Here is a 15,813-nt window from a genome sequence, read left to right on the forward strand (position 1 = left end):
CGTCCATTGATCTACTAACGTACACACTTCTACTAAAAGAAAGCTCATAAGGAATGCATTCAAAACGTCCTCCTAGTGACAGAACAGAGAATACATGACAGAACAAACATCAGGGAAAACATGACAGAACAGAGACGGGAAAGAATCGACGCCTAAGAACAAGGCCTTAACAACTTCCGTGATCTAGGCTAAGAAACGCCCCGCTATTCGACCACCTATTCTTTTGACGGGACAAAGCCCATTGCTTAGGATAGGTTCCCGAAGGTCGAAACTAAAAGAAAAGAACGTATAAAGAAACTCTTACTAACAATCTATAGAATACGTAAGTTATATGAAAATAACTCAAACCGACACTTCTCAAATGTGGTTTAGAAAATATTTTATGACTTGTCTCTTTTTATTGACAAGTTATAATGTTTGAGAACGTAAATAAAACATTTCTCGTTGATATTCTTTTTCCAAATTAAAAGAGTCGAGCTTATAGTCGAACTCGATTTTTAATACATAATTAAGATAAATATACTAAATAATTACGTAAATAATCAACGAGTTTAATAATGATACATATTAATTATTTTTTTTCTTAACGACTTACATAAAACGAGCTCGATTATAAAACATACATATTGATATTATATCGCAACTCTCATAATCTAGAACGACCCAACAAAAATAATTATAGGTTCGCACTAGCACGAGTCGAGACTCGGGAAATTTCTCGACTTTCTAACACTAAACCGAGACTTCGCGAGTCTCCGAACGAAACCCGACAGCCGTGAACAGCCCCCCGAGAGCCGCCACAAAGTCGCTGCCGTTCCCGACCCAACAGCTCGTCCCAACCGAGCCGATGAACCTCGCTGACCAGCCCCGCTCCGTCGTCACTCGCGCAACAGCTCCGCCAACCTTCGGACAGCCTCTTCGCCATCCCGAGCCGCTGCCCCGAGACCTGTTCAGCCCACCTAAAACGAGCCTAGACTCTCAACATATATAACGCACACGCACACCAACGAAACAACCGTTAACTCCTATTCTCAACTAGAAAAAACAAAATCAATTCAAATCCAACATCACACGGCCAAAACAGACCCACACCAAACCAGATTAGCGATCAACACATCCACACACGCACGGCCAGCCCTAAACCAGAGAATTCCATACTAAAATGGGGCTTGACTAAGCAAATATTCAAATATCGAATCCAAACCAAGAGATAACCCGGAAACAACACTAATCCATGCCATGATTACACAAAAACACTCAGAGAGAAAAGCCCCAAATTCCAAAATTCAAACCCTAGAATCCGGATTCCAAAATTAGGGGAACCAAAAATCTAACCTTAATTCCGTGAAATCTCTTCTCTCCGGTGCTCGTTCCTTCTGTTTCCGGCGATTTCTCTCGGTCCGGTGTCCTCGGCGTGCTCGCGGCGGCGCTGGTTCCTTCTCGGCCGCGCGTGGGTTGCGCTCGGGCTCGGTGGCTGGCTGGATGGCGCGCGCACAGGCTGGTGCTGGTAGTCGCGCGTCCTCTCCTTCTCAGTCTCGCTCTCTCGCTCTCTTCTCTCTTTCTCGGCCTTTCTCTTCCCCGAGCTCTCTCTCTCTCCCGCTCAGTTTTCTTCTGCTTCTTCTTTTCTCTTCTTTTCCTTTCTTTTTTTTTTCTGGTTTGCCGACTCTTTTCTTCTTCACTCGGCCAAGTGATACTTATCACTTTGTGAAGAAGATGAGTCATAGATGACGTGGCAAGCTAGGAAGAAAACATCTTATTTACAATCCAAACTCTTTTCCTTGTTTTCTTTCAAATGGGTCCCTTAAAATTGTTACAACCACGTCCTTTCATACAATCATTTAATTAAATCCATCACCGAACGGATTATAATTATATGATTTGAATCGAGAATTTTCTCGTTCGTTCTCGAATAATTTAAATATATTTAAGGTTTCTCGGAATTAATTCTCGTCCTTAAGAATTTATTTCTTAATTTAATTTCCGGAATGTTTCCTCGGAATTAATTTACTAATCGAGATAAACTCGATAATTCCTTTGTTTATTCCGAGATTTCCATAACCTTAATATATTTAAAATTAATTCGATAAATCCATTGGAGTATAATTCACTCGAGAATTTAGTTGTAACAACGGAAACTCGCTTATTACTTCCAAATCTCCAAATACGAGTGACGCAGAACCTTGTCCTTACACCCACGATCCCCAACACTAATGAAAGATGTAATAACGTGGGACTAAGAGCCGCTCTTGCGACCCTCACTTAAATGTGAGTACTCCAAGGCGTTATTGCTTCGATCATTGCTCAATGAGCTACGTCCGAGAGTGATGCAATGATGGCAAGGCCTCCCCTTGGGGGATTGTTTTTCAAAGCTGATTTTTTGGACTAAGTGGTTGGTTGCACACTTAGGCTCAATCCCTAGTATCCTTCCTTAAGGCTCTGCGAAAGGATGTGAGTGATCAAACCAATTTACAAGGTGGCTAGTCAAAATGATGTACTGACATCTTGGCTTAGCATTAATGATGTGTCATTTACTTATAAATGGAGATTTTTTGCGGCCTTCTCTTGAGGGAGTAAATTATCGTTTAGTTTATAACACCTTTGGATTTTATAAAAAGTCTTAATAAAACTTAAATCCTAAACCAAAGACTAATCATAAACTTGTTTCAACTTAAATAGGCAATATGTCTCTCGACCATCTCTCAATCTTTCTTTCCTCGATCAAACTCGAAAACGAAAACTACGTAGATTCGAAACGTAACCTCGACATAATACCTACCGTTAACAAGCACAAATGGGTACTCACCACCCCGTGTCCTCCTCTGACGAATAATGATTCAACTCAAGAGGACAATGACGCCTTAGCGGCCTGGCTTCGATCCGATGAGATTGTGAGGTGCTATATCTTGGCATCTATGAACAATATGCTGAAAGAGCAACATCGTGACTTCGAGACTTCCGCTGACATGCTCTACAATCTCCTTGAGATGTTTGGAGGGCAAAGGCGTCAAACAAGGCTACAAGCAGTCCGACACTTTATGAACTGTCATATGCAGGCTAGGACTCCTGTTGGAGACTTCATGATACTGATCATTAGTTTTCTGAATAAAATGGAAATCCTAGGATCTGAGATTGATGGGAAGAATATCATAGATATGATCTTAGAAACTCTCCCCGCATCTCTTGATACCTCCAAGATGAACTACTCCATTAACAAGCTAGAGTACACTGTTACCAAGCTTATGGAGGAACTTCACACTGCTGTAGGTCTCACTAAGAGAAAGAGGAATCAAGGAGAGGCACATGCTACTGAGCAAAAAGCCTCCGCCTCTGGAACTGTGAAGAGACCTTATAAGGCCGATAAAAAGAACTGTCCCGCCTATCTCAAAGCAAAGGAACATAGTATTGTACTAGTTACCGAAGCATGCTTAGTAGCTGATAATGTATCAACGTGGATTCTTGACTCCGCTGCTACTAACCATATTTGTTGTTCCCTGAATGGTTTCAAGAAAACCAAAAGCTTAGAGGAAGGCGAGTTCTGTTTCAAATGGGGTGATGGGAGCCTGGTGTCTGCGAAGGCTGTGGGATCCGTGACGCTGTCTTTTGAAGACCGCACTTTAAACTTGAATAATGTTTATTTTGTTCCTACCTTTGGGAAGAACTTAATATCCGTTGCTCGACTTCTTGAGCAAGATTATTGTTTAAAGTTTATTAAGAATGGAATTCGTATTTCTTTTTCTAATTCTTTCATCACTGATGCATGAAGAATGGTCTTTTTTACATCTATCCCACTCAACCTTCTCTTTTGGACACCAAAATAGATAACGATCTAATTAGGGAGCCAAAGAGGATCAAACTTTCTGAATCCTCCGATCTAACAAAATCAACATACCTCTGGCACTTAAGACTTGGTCATATCAGTCTAGATAGGATTAAGAGACTTGTGAGGGATGGTCCACTCCAAGACTCTGCAATAGGTTCACTACCTACTTGTGAATCCTGCATAGAAGGAAAAATGACTAAGCGACCTTTCTCTGATAAGGGTCGAAGAGCCACTGAGTTGCTGGAACTAATACATTCTGATGTATGTGGACCGCTCAACCAACAGGCACGTGGAGGATACGAATACTTCGTTACCTTCACTGATGATTACTCAAGATATGGGTTTGTCTATTTGCTTAAACACAAATCCGAGACCTTTAACGTATTTAAGGTCTTTAGGGCTTTAGTGGAAAAGCAAACTGGCAAAGTGATCAAAACCCTTCGATCTGATCGAGGTGGTGAGTATATGTCTGGAGAGTTCGATGACTTTCTTAAAGAAGAAGGTATCGCTTCTCAGCTTACCGCACCTGGCACACCTCAACAAAACGGAGTGTCAGAGAGAAGAAACCGAACTCTTATGGAGATGGTTAGATCAATGATGAGTTACTCATCACTCCCGCTTTCCTTTTGGGGATATGCCCTCGAAACAGCCGCCTACATTCTGAACCAAGTTCCGTCCAAAACGGTTCCTGGTACTCCTTATGAACGATGGATTGGCCGTAAAGTGAATCTTGGCCGCATCCGAATTTGGGGTTGCCCTGCACACGTGCTGAGGCAAAAGACTAGCAAGTTGGCTAGTAGGTCAGAATTGTGCCTGTTTGTAGGATATCCGAAGGAAACCAAAGGTTTTACTTTCTATAGTCCCGAGGACGATAAGACTTTCGTTCGCACGAATGCTCGTTTCCTTGAGGAGGACTTTATGAAGGATGCGAAACCTAGAAGCAAAATTGTGCTTGAAGAAAAGTTGGGTGAGGAAGCTTCTACCTCATCTGTAAGAACTGTTCTTACCCCAACTGAAACACAACCTAACTCATCAGAATCTCGTCAAGTAGTACTTAGACGTAGTGGGAGGGCTACTCAAAAGCCTGACAGGTACATGTCTTATGGAGACTCTCTTGTAGCCGTCTCCGACATGGATGACCCTGTTTCCTATAGCCAAGCGATGGCTTGTTCTGAATCAAACCTTTGGCTTGACGCCATGAAAGTTGAAATGCACTCGATGTATGTCAACAAAGTCTGGAAACTTGTAGACCTTCCTGAAGGGATTAAACCTGTAGGGTGTAAGTGGATATACAAGAAGAAAAGGGGTCCTGATGGGAACGTCGAGACGTTCAAAGCACGACTTGTGGCAAAGGGTTATACCCAACAAGAAGGGATTGACTATGAAGAAACCTTCTCGCCAGTCGCGATGCTTAAATCCATCGGCATACTCCTATCCATAGCTGCAGCTCTCGACTATGAGATCTGGCAAATGGATGTCAAGACAGCCTTTCTGAATGGCAATCTTGACGAGCGCATTTACATGGCTCAACCAGACGGTTTCGTGGATAAAGGTCAAGAGACCAAGGTTTGTGAGTTGCTTAAATCCATTTATGGACTAAAGCAAGCATCTAGGTCATGGAATATTAGATTCGATGAAACTGTAAAGAGCTTCGGCTTTGAACAGTCAATAGATGAGCCTTGTGTTTACAAGTTAATACACGAAGGCAAAGTTGTGTTTCTGGTACTATATGTCGATGATATACTACTCATTGGTAATGACGTGGGTAAGTTATCTGAGGTTAAGGTCTGGCTAGCAAAGCAATTCGGTATGAAGGATCTAGGAGAAGCCGCGTACATTCTGGGGATCCAAATCTTTCGAGATAGGAAAAACCGGACCTTGTCGCTCTCTCAAGCATCTTATATTGATAAGGTGATGGATCGCTTCTCGATGCAAGACTACAAGAGGGGTCAAACACTCGTTAGGCATGGAGTTTCACTCTCTAAGGACCAGTCTCCCAAGACTGCACAAGAGATTGAAGACATGAGGAAAATTCCTTACGCCTCTGCCGTAGGAAGCCTTATGTATGCTATGCTTTGCACTAGACCTGACATCTGTTTCGCCGTTGGCGTAGTTAGCCGTTTCCAATCCAACCCTGGACCCGAGCACTGGATTGCTGTTAAGCATGTTCTTAAGTATCTTCGAAGAACTAGGAACTTGATGCTTACATACTCAGGTACTGACCTGACTATGACGGGATATACCGACTCCGATTTTCAAGCGGATAAGGATTCCAGGAAATCCACTTCGGGATCTGTGTTCATCCTTAATGGTGGAGCTGTTGTGTGGAGAAGTATTAAGCAATCTTGCATTGCTGACTCCACAATGGAAGCAGAATATATGGCTGCTTGTGAAGCATCCAAAGAGGCTGTATGGCTTAGAAAGTTCCTTAAGTATTTGGAAGTTGTTCCAAACGTCGACGAGCCCATGACCCTTTATTGTGATAATAGTGGGGCTGTCGCTAACTCAAAGGAACCTAGAAGCCATAAGCGCTCTAAACATATTGAGAGGAAATACCATTTGATTCGAGAGATCGCGCAACGCGGAGACGTGGAGGTGAAGTAGATCTCTGGAAGATCCATTCACCAAGGCCCTAGCGAACAAGGTCTTCGACCAACATCGTGAGGGATTAGGCATGTAGGACTACTCACATCTTCTTTCAGTCAAGTGGGAGTTTGTTGTCAATGGTGCCCACAAGAAGAGTAGTAGTGTCTATTTATGTACATTTGATGTCATATAGTCTTACGAAGACTCTTGCTTGTAATTGCTTATTCATTAATAAAAAGTTGAAACGTTCATTCAATCTTTCTTTGTTTGAAGCTTTATGATAAAACCCTAGTCTTTTAGTCCATAAACAAACTTAACAACTTACGAAGAGACAAATGTAGATTTGCATGAACAAACTCTTCGTAGTTTGCTTAAAACGATATATTCGCAATCTTAGGGTCAAAGGACTATTGACCTCAGTATGATTGTTAGAAGAATCTATGATGTCTGGTTATGAGGCATTGAGAGTTGGGGACTCTATAGTTCTTCTAGGTATCTTCCGAAGGTACTGAATTGACCAGTGCACTTCTAGAGACAATATAAGAACAAACCATTTAACCTCTTATGTCTCGAAGTCACTGTGTATGAATTGCATCATGCTTACCTTAATCCTGAAATGAGACATGCCATTTCACACCTTAGTATTCTCATTTGAGAAAGTCAGAGTTCGGACTCACTATGTCATTCCGAACAGGGCCTATTGGTGAAATACTAAGTTGTGAGTATGTCATGAGTAACTTTGTGAAGTTCTCATAGATATGGAATTCATGTACAAGATTGCTGAAATGCAATGTATGTCACCTCATGCTTTGTTCCTTGGAGTGTGAATAAATGAACTGGCCAGTGTCCAAATTGAATCCTGACTCTTTTGGATGAAACAATGTGACTTGTTAGCTCCTCGTCAATACATTGTTTCTAACTTATTCACAAGCGACAAAGGAGTTGAGGAAATAACAGCTAGAAGGGTAAAATGGTAATTTTGTAAATCCCGACTAGCTGATGACATTCATGAAGGGTAGCATAGATAATATTCAGTGGATCCGCTCATTATAATTAGGTCGAATTCTTGAGTAGAAAACAAATTCATTTGAACCGAGAGATTTTCAGTGTCAGCTCTTTAGTGGAGTCAGTTGGCATTAAGCTAAACTTGGAAAAGGTTTGTGAACTTTTGAGTCCAAGTGTTTAGCTCAAGCTTTGTTCATTTAGGTCCATGAGGTCACTGTCACGAATCACATCGATAGGAATAGTTAAACTGGAAGCTAAGTCAAAACAAGAACGAAAATAGTTAAAAGGGTATTTTTGTCTTTTGAGACAAAGGATGAAATGAATGTCAATAAATTTTTTGACAAGTTCATTTGATGACTTAATGTCACTCGGCCATAATATGATTAATTGGGCCTTGTGGATTAATTTCATTTCATAAGAATTTTATTGAAAATTCTTAATGGGCCTTTTTCATGTTGTCATGAACAAAATGGAAAAGCTTCTAGAAGCCCCTTCTAGAAGGTGATAGGCGCCCATAATACCCATAGGAAGAGAGAATATTTTGTGCATAAATGTATCAAGATACTTGCCAAAAGAAAAAGAGGAATCAAATTTCCCCTAAGAGGAAACATGGTGGGCGCCCAAATGTGGTCAAGAGAGAAGCAAACAAAAGAGGAAACAAATCCAAGGACTTACTTGTTTTGTCTTGGACGTGCACCTCTTTGAAGGAAAAGGGAAATTGGCTCATGAATATGTGATATTCTATAGAAGAGGAAACTACCTTATTGAAGGTGAGACCTCTCCTATAAATAGGAGCCTCATTCCACACTTTTCATTCATGCAAAGTTTTAGAGATTGAGAGCTTCTCTCTCTAGACTTGGCCGCCCCTTCCTCTCTCTCTCTCTAGTTTATATTTTCGATTTTTCTTGTCTTGGCACCTAGGTCCTCACTCGACCTAGTGTTTAGCTCTGCGACTTCGAGACTCGTTCTCAAGTCGTAGTGTTTAAAAGTGCCCACTCACTGATTCCTTCTTTTCGAGTGATTTAGTGATAGAAACTTTCGTGGTTGCTCTTGGTGCCGAGGAAAGAAAGAGAGACGTGCTGCGAGGGGAGACGAGCGTTGCAACTTTCCAAAAGCTTCTACAAGGTTCAAGCTTCAAGAAAGGTTAGTAACTTTAATAGCTCATATTAGTTTTTATTTACATGTACATGCTCTTGTCTAGGTTAGTAAAACTAGTTTTACTTTAAAAGAAAATTTTTAAAATTCCGCCGCTTAACGAAGCGTTAAACTTTTTCTTAAACCCTGGATCGATTCCAACAGATACAACGATTACAAGACGAGCAATGCACCACAAGACTCGGCTTCGGCGAACTAGAACCTGTGCAAAACTACCACCACGACAAAGCAAAAGAAAAAAATTTATGGGGAAGAGAGAGCTCGGGAACAGTGGGGAAACAATGGAATTCGTCCTTCTCTCCTGAATGAGAGTTGATGCCTCTTTATATAGGCCAGGGCTACGTCGGTTTGAAGTTCAAAAACGTCCAGCCTTAAAGGCATTAAACGCAGGCTATTACATCCATTAAACACACCGTTTTGAATTCAAAACCATGCGAACAGTCCAACGTTTTCAGCCTTAATGGCATTATTACACAGCCATAATGCGAACTTAAAGCTCAAAACCATTGAATTGAAGCATACAAACCGTTGGTTTTAATTCTCAAACGTACGCTTCGTCACTTCGTCCGGTCGAGCTCGTCCAGTCGAGCTGGAATGACTTCGTCACTTCGTCCAGTCGACCTCGCCCAGTCCAGCTGGAATGACTTCGTCACTTCGTCCAGTCGACCTCGCCCAGTCCAGCTGGAATGACTTCGTCACTTCGTCCAGTCGACCTCGCCCAGTCGAGCTGGAATGACTTCGTCACTTCGTCCAGTCCAGCTCGTCACTTTCTCATTCACCTTAGGTCCGATTTTGGCAAACAACTATTCAATTTTATAGCCCTCGTTACGAGGAATTCGTATCACTTGGAATTATTCAATTCCGATGAGTGGAACCCACTCAAATTGTTGCCACAAATCAGCCATCCACATGTTAATAAATAAAATTTATTAACTTTATTCCAACAATCCCCCACATGAATGAAATTGAGACGACAATTATAAAGACACGACTCGATGTGGTGATAGGATAGGTAGGCAGAGCCTTTGAACCTTCCCTCGGAAAGATATGCCATCTTTACTGACTACTCAGTAGACACGTTGTCCTTGAACTGTTAGTCGTTTTGTATAAACGATAAACATATCCCCCACTGATATCTCCCTGACACAGGTTCAGTTCTCATGGTTATGTTCATTTTGGCCCTGAACATCCGCCTGGTTCTGCAAGAGTTTCTAAAGAATTAAGCCCAATTAATTCTCTTTCGAAGCGGCCCCACTTCTCTCTCACATAGGTGATTCTTTTATCAGGAGTAATCCCGCATTACTCATTCGGAATCTTAACAATCCGATTTCACAGAATCATTAAAAGCTCTAAGCTTAACCTCGTACAGGAGTCACTGTTTTAATATTGGAATAGGACTCGGGGTTTTCCCCCACAGTGACCTCACATAGCCTTTGACAGTTAGGTTGTCCCTTTGAACCAAGATCTTGGGATCTCCAGTCATCATGGTTGGGTTTCCTTTGCCTTGGCTTTATTTGCCATGGGCTTTAGCCCCATTCCTTTGGATGTCTTCTCTACTTGGTCCCTATTTAACCCTTTGGTTAGCGGATCTGCAATATTCTCTTTGGACCTAACATAGTCAATACTAATGACTCCAGATGAGAGAAGTTCTCTAATGGTATTATGTCGTCGACGGATATGTCTAGACTTACCATTATACATCGCATTATGTGCCCTACCAATGGCAGATTGGTTATCACAATATACACATATTGCAGGCATAGGTTTTGTCCAATTAGGAATATCCTCCACAAAGTTCCTTAGCCATTCAGATTCTTCTCCACATTTATCCAATGCAACAAACTCAGATTCCATCGTGGATCTTGTTATCACAGTTTGTTTGGAGGATTTCCAAGATATGGCCGCACCTCCCAGAGTGAATACATAACCACTCGTGGCTTTTGAATCTTGAATATCAGATATCCAACTTGCATCAGTGTACCCTTCAATTACTTCAGGATATCTTGTGTAGTGTAGACCATAATCACGAGTGAATCGTAGATACCTTAATACTCTTACGATTGCTTTCCAGTGTTCAGCACTTGGATTACTCGTATATCGAGCTAGTCTACTCACGGTGTAGGCTAAATCCGGTCTCGTGCAACTCATCAAGTACATGAGACTGCCTATCACTCTAGCATATTCAATTTGAGAGATGCTTTCACCTTTATTCTTAGACAAGTGTTGACTAATGTCTATGGGAGTTCTCGAGACTCCAGAATCGTCCTTTCCAAACATGTCTAGAATTTTATCAACATAGTGTGTTTGATCCAGTACAATCCCATTGGGTGTTCGGGTAATCTTGATTCCCAGAATTACATCAGCAATTCCCAGATCTTTCATATCGAACCTTGAGTTCAATATATCTTTTGTGGATTGGACCATACGATCATTACTCCCCACTATGAGCATGTCATCTACATATAAACACAGAATCACATATCCATGTTCAGTGGTTTTAATGTACACACATTTGTCACACTCGTTGATCTTAAATCCATTTGACATCATAACGTTGTCAAATTTCTCATGCCATTGCTTTGGGGCTTGTTTAAGGCCATAAAGCGACTTGACTAGTTTACAGACTTTCTTTTCTTGTCCAGGTGCAATACAACCCTCAGGTTGATTCATATAAATCTCTTCTTCGAGATCTCCATTAAGAAAGGCTGTTTTTACATCCATTTGATGAATTTCAAGATTGCGTAATGCAGCAACTGCAATTATCAATCTAATAGATGTTATTCTCGTCACAGGAGAATAAGTATCAAAGTAATCAACACCCTCTTGTTGTTTATACCCTTTGATTGCAAGTCGTGCCTTATATTTATCAATTGAGCCATCGACTTTCATCTTCCTCGTAAAGATCCACTTAGATCCAAGCGTTTTACTTCCAGGAGGAAGATCAACCAACTCCCACGTGTGGTTTTGCATGATAGAGTCTATTTCACTTCTTATGGCTTCTTTCCATAAGTGACCCTCAACAGAGTTCATTGCCTCTTTATAATTTAGAGGTGGAGCCTCTAACATATAGGTGAAAAAATCAGAACCAAAAGATTTTTCTACCCTCGCTCGCTTGCTTCGTCTAAGTCCCTCAGACTCTATCTCTTCATCGGAATCTTCATCATTATCTTGAGTTATTTCCTCAATATCCTCAAGAAATTGGTTTGATGAACTCGGTTCAACTTCCTTAGACTTATAAAGAAATACATGTTCAAAGAACGAAGCATTTTTAGATTCCATAATCGAATCGTTGTGTATATCGGGGTTTTTCGAGTCATACACAAGGAATCTATATGCATTACTATGGTGTGAGTACCCAATGAAGATACAATCTACAGTTTTTGGTCCTATCTTCATTTTCTTTGGAGCGGGAGCCATTACTTTCGCCAAGCACCTCCACATTCGCAAGTATTTATAGGAAGGTCTTTTTCCTATAAATAGCTCAGACGGAGACTTATCCTTCTTCTTTCGGGGTATCTTGTTCAGAAGATAATTTGCAGACAAGATCGCTTCCCCCCACATTTCTTGGGGTAACCCAGAACTTAACAACATCGCATTCATCATCTCCTTGAGAGTGCGATTCTTACGTTCGGCCACGCCGTTTGATTGAGGAGAATAAGGTGGAATGTTGTGCACAAAAGGCACCAAATGGTTCAACATATTCACCTCCTCGATCATTTCGCACTTTCTTAATCTTCTTATTAAGTTGATTCTCAACTTCCAATTTGTATATGACAAATTTCTCAATTGCCTCATCTTTGCTTTTAAGCAAGTAAACGTAACAATATTTTGTACAGTCGTCAATAAAAGTCACAAAATATTTATTACCACCTCTTGTTGGCATGAACTTTAAATCACATAAATCGGTATGGATTAAGTCAAGAGGTTCGCTATTTCTTTCAACGGTATGGAAAGATGTTCTCGTGAATTTTGCTTCAACACAAATTTCACATTTATGTTTTGAGTCAATATTAAACTTTGGAATGCAATCCAAGTTAATTAACTTTCTCAACGTGTCATAATTCAAATGACCTAGTCTACCATGCCATAAATGAAATGACTCAATCATATAAGCGGAAGAATTATTCTTATTAATTTCATTGGCCTTGATGGCAATTACATTCATCTTGAACATTCCATTCTTAATATAGCATTTGCCGACATACATCCCATTCTTAGATAGTACAACTTTTTGAGACTCTAAAACCATTCTAAACCCATGGTTGCACAGCATAGTTCCAGAGATGAGATTCTTCCTTATATCGGGCACATAGAGCACGTTCGTGAGCTTTAACTCTTTCTCAGATGTCATCTTCAGAAGGACGTCGCCTTTTCCCTTGACGTCAGAGGTGGCAGAGTTGCCCATGAACAACTTATCTCCATCTTCCATCGGCTCGAAGGTGGAGAATGAGTTTCTATCAGAGCATATGTGGCGGGTTGCTCCAGAATCCAGCCACCATTCCTTGGGGTTTGAGTCCACCATGTTCACCTCGGAGACCACATCGACGAGGAGTTCATCATCGCCCTCCACGACATTGGCCTCCTTCTTCTTCTTTGGCTGCCTACAATCGGTAGCTCGGTGACCTTCTTTGTTACAGTTGAAGCATTTCCCAACGATTTTTTGTTGATGCTTCTTCTTCTGGAACGTCCCTCCTTTTGGCCCAAGCTTGTGGGCGGGTTTCTTTCCCCTCGAGCTCTCGCCATGTTCAATGACGTTGGCCTTCTCAGAGTGGATCTTGAACCTCTTGTCAGAGCCACGGTTGTCTTCTTCAATTCGGAGACGAACAACCAAGTCTTCAAAACTCATCTCCTTTCGCTTGTGCTTGAGATAGTTTTTGAAGTCCTTCCACCCTGCGGGTAGTTTCTCGATGGTAGAGGCAACTTGGAATGACTCGCTAATGGTCATCCCCTCGGCATGAATCTCGTGGATGATAAGTTGCAGCTCTTGGACTTGACTCACCACGGTCTTCGAATCCACCATTTGAAAATCGAGGAAGCGGCCCACGATATACTTCTTAGAGCCCGCGTCTTCGGTTTTGTATTTCCGATCCAGTGATTCCCAAAGCTCTTTGGAGGAGCGTTTGGAGCTATACACATTGTACAGCGAGTCGTTGAGACTATTCATCACGGAATTCCGACACAAGTAGTCGGAATCCTTCCATGCGCTAAACGCCATTAGCACATCACGATCGGTTTCGTCCTCGCGAGGAGTCGGTGGATCTTCGGTCAGGAACCGTGCAAGACCGAGCGTTGTCAAGTAGAACAACATCTTTTGTTGCCAACGTTTGAAGTTCAACCCCATGAACTTCTCGGGCTTCTCGGCCGGTATGACGGCGGGCACGCGTGCCACAGAACCGCTTGAACCGTTCATGGTCATCGAATCCATTGGTTGGACAAGACCCCAAGGTCCGTTCCCGGCCATAGCCGCCATCGAATCTTGACCCGAGGTCACAGGAATTTGACCAAACATCATGATCGTCGGGGTGTTCATCACGGAGGGATTCTCGGTGAGGCTCCCATCACCAGTCACATTCGTCGTGACGTTAGCGTTAGTCATTTTTTCTACAAAAGAAACCAACAATAATTAGTAACGAATAAAACCAAATCCGAAAAGAAATATTCTGGAAAACTTTTCTTCCTCGCATGCTGCCTTTAAAAAAAAAGTAAAAAGCTTCAAGATTGTTAGCAATATTACAAATAATATTGATAGGGAAAACAGACACATGCAAGGAAAATTAAAATATAAACCGGAAATGAAAAGAACAGGAAAACGGCAAGAGAAGGTCGAGGCCCGTTTGACCATTTCCTTGAAGCTTTTTATCGCCCTCCCTACGGGTGCTGGATTTCGTGAGCAAAAGCCTCCCAGGATACAACGACTACAAGACGAGCAATGCACCACAAGACTCGGCTTCGGCGAACTAGAACCTGTGCGAAACTACCACCACGACAAAGCAAAAGAAAAAAATTTATGGGGAAGAGAGAGCTCGGGAACAGTGGGGAAACAATGGAATTCGTCCTTCTCCTGAATGAGACCTGAAGCCTCTTTATATAGGCCAGGGCTACGTCGGTTTGAAGTTCAAAAACGTCTAGCCTTAAAGGCATTAAACGCAGGCTATTACAACCATTAAACACACCGTTTTCAATTCAAAACCTTGCGAACAGTCCAACGTTTTCAGCCTTAATGGCATTATTACACAGCCATAATGCGCACTTAAAGCTCAAAACCATTGAATTGAAGCATACAAACCGTTGGTTTTAATTCTCAAACGTACGCTTCGTCACTTCGTCCGGTCGATCTCGTCCAGTCGAGCTCGTCCAGTCGAGCTGGAATGACTTCGTCACTTCGTCCAGTCGACCTCGCCCAGTCGAGCTGGAATGACTTCGTCACTTCGTCCAGTCCAGCTCGTCACTTTCTCATTCACCTTAGGTCCGATTTTGGCAAACAACTATTCAATTTTATAGCCCTCGTTACGAGGAATCCGTATCACTTGGAATTATTCAATTCCGATGAGTGGAACCCACTCAAATTGTTGCCACAAATCAGTCATCCACATGTTAATAAATAAAATTTATTAACTTTATTCCAACATCTCTCTCAATACAATCAGAAGTTTAAGAACTAACCTCACCGGAAGCTATGGATATCAACGGTGCTTTGACAATTATACCTTTTATTTTAGCGAAAACATCAACAATATCCTCTTTGTTTAATCCAAATGCCGGATTTATACCTTCATTTTTCAGAAACATCAGTTATATCCATTCAGTTTAATCTAAATAACATATATTTCCCTTAAAAATATGTTATATTGCAAATACTATTTTTTTCGTTTATCTTTTACAAAAAAAAATCATTTGAATTTACCAAAATATCTTTAATAGAAAAAATATTTATTTACTATTTTATATAAAAAAAAATCAAAACTTCTCTTTACAAAAAAAAAATCCTTACCTTTTAAAAACAAAGTTTTTAATATATATATATATATATATATATATATATATATATATAATAAAAAGTTATTTCATTAAGAGTAAATTCGGGAGTTCAAAATTATTTTTTGTAAAAAATAAATGAAAAAAATACTGTTTGTAATATATCATATTTTTAGCAAAGATATATCATTTATATTAAATAGAAAGAATATGTCAGATATTTATAAAAATTGAGAGTATAAATCATTCGATTAAAAGGGAGATATTATTGT

The 15,813-nt window shown here is 41.0% G+C and overlaps 1 long non-coding RNA gene across 1 annotated transcript; it reads right to left on the reverse strand.

Moving 5' to 3' along the window:
- Window positions 1-276: 276 nt before the first annotated feature.
- On the reverse strand, window positions 277-2,133 carry LOC149402535 (uncharacterized). The gene is made up of 2 exons (XR_016296162.1): window positions 1,336-2,133; window positions 277-970 (listed from the first exon to the last, which is right to left on the reverse strand). It is a non-coding gene; the product is annotated as an uncharacterized LOC149402535 (long non-coding RNA).
- Window positions 2,134-15,813: the final 13,680 nt, after the last annotated feature.

This window comes from Urtica dioica, chromosome 3, assembly GCF_054948205.1.
Source record: "Urtica dioica subsp. dioica isolate 48M chromosome 3, U.dioica_male_clone48M_v1_H2, whole genome shotgun sequence".
Lineage (NCBI taxonomy): Eukaryota > Viridiplantae > Streptophyta > Magnoliopsida > Rosales > Urticaceae > Urtica > Urtica dioica.